The sequence below is a fragment of the Cavia porcellus genome, unplaced genomic scaffold (assembly GCF_034190915.1).
Source record: "Cavia porcellus strain 051 isolate PalLab524CR breed Dunkin Hartley unplaced genomic scaffold, mCavPor4.1 scaffold_32, whole genome shotgun sequence".
In the NCBI taxonomy this organism is placed as follows: Eukaryota; Metazoa; Chordata; class Mammalia; order Rodentia; family Caviidae; genus Cavia; species Cavia porcellus.
Window position 1 is genome coordinate 25445372 of NW_026947515.1, and position 1029 is coordinate 25446400.

Genomic DNA, 1029 nt, shown 5'->3' on the forward strand with positions numbered 1-1029 from the left:
CCCCAGTGCTGGGATTATAGGCATGGGCCACCATAACCAGCTCTCAGTGATGTTTTGATATTTTTACTGTTGGCCCTAGTGCTGGGTACCCAGAACCCAGGGCCTTAGTGCCTGTCTGGCCTTCACACTGAGCTACATCCTCAGAGTCCCCAGGGTCCAGTGTGGGATTCAATTTTCACTGCATCCCTGCACCGGTAGATGTGGAGCGCAATTCGCTCTCGGGGAGAGGGAGAAGGGGAAGTGAAGTCGTGAGAAGGCCGGGTTTAGAGGAAATTGAAGAGGACTGAGGGACCCACTGCCACTCTGGAGGAAGGGAGGCAGGAGCCCCTGAGGCCTCCACCCCCACTTCCTTTGAGCAGCCTAGACGAGAGAGCTTTGTGGGCTGGCTCCACTTGTGTTAAATATTTCCAGCGCCGGCCTTGACTGTTTTGGTAACGAAATTCACAGTGGAAACTATTCCTCCAAAAATCAGAGCCCAAGGCTGCTTCTTGTAGGAGTTCATCCCCTTTAAAGTTCTCGGGGCAAAGCTGAGCTTCAACGAATATTGAGGAGACAGAGCCCGCAGTCTTGGGCACCCACGGCAAGGCGCTCCAAGTCGGGTCAGCCCACCTAAACCTTCTGACACCCAGTCCTGGCTGGGTCTCGGCCAGCCGACGCCCCCGGTCAGCTGCCTTCCCGTTAAGAGTCTGGGACCGAGTCCACTGCGGGCCGGCGCCCGCCCTCCGGCTCCCGGGCTGGTTTCTTGGGGTCTGGGGATTAAAATGGGGAAGCGCCGGGAGTCGCTCGCGCGGGGCCCCAGAAGTAGACACACCTCTGCCCTGGGGGCTCCGGGGGAAGGTTAGCGACCCAACCGCAGGAAGAGGGCGGCACCCCAGGCCGGCCCGCCCAGGGGGCCCCACACGGAGCTGGAGAGGCTCAGGCTTTCAGGTTTGAACCGGGAGGCGGAGCCGCCGAGCAGAGGCTCGCGACCCCATTGGCTGCGGCGGCGCGGCGACCTCGGCGCGCGGGGTGCGGGAGGGGCCGGGAGGA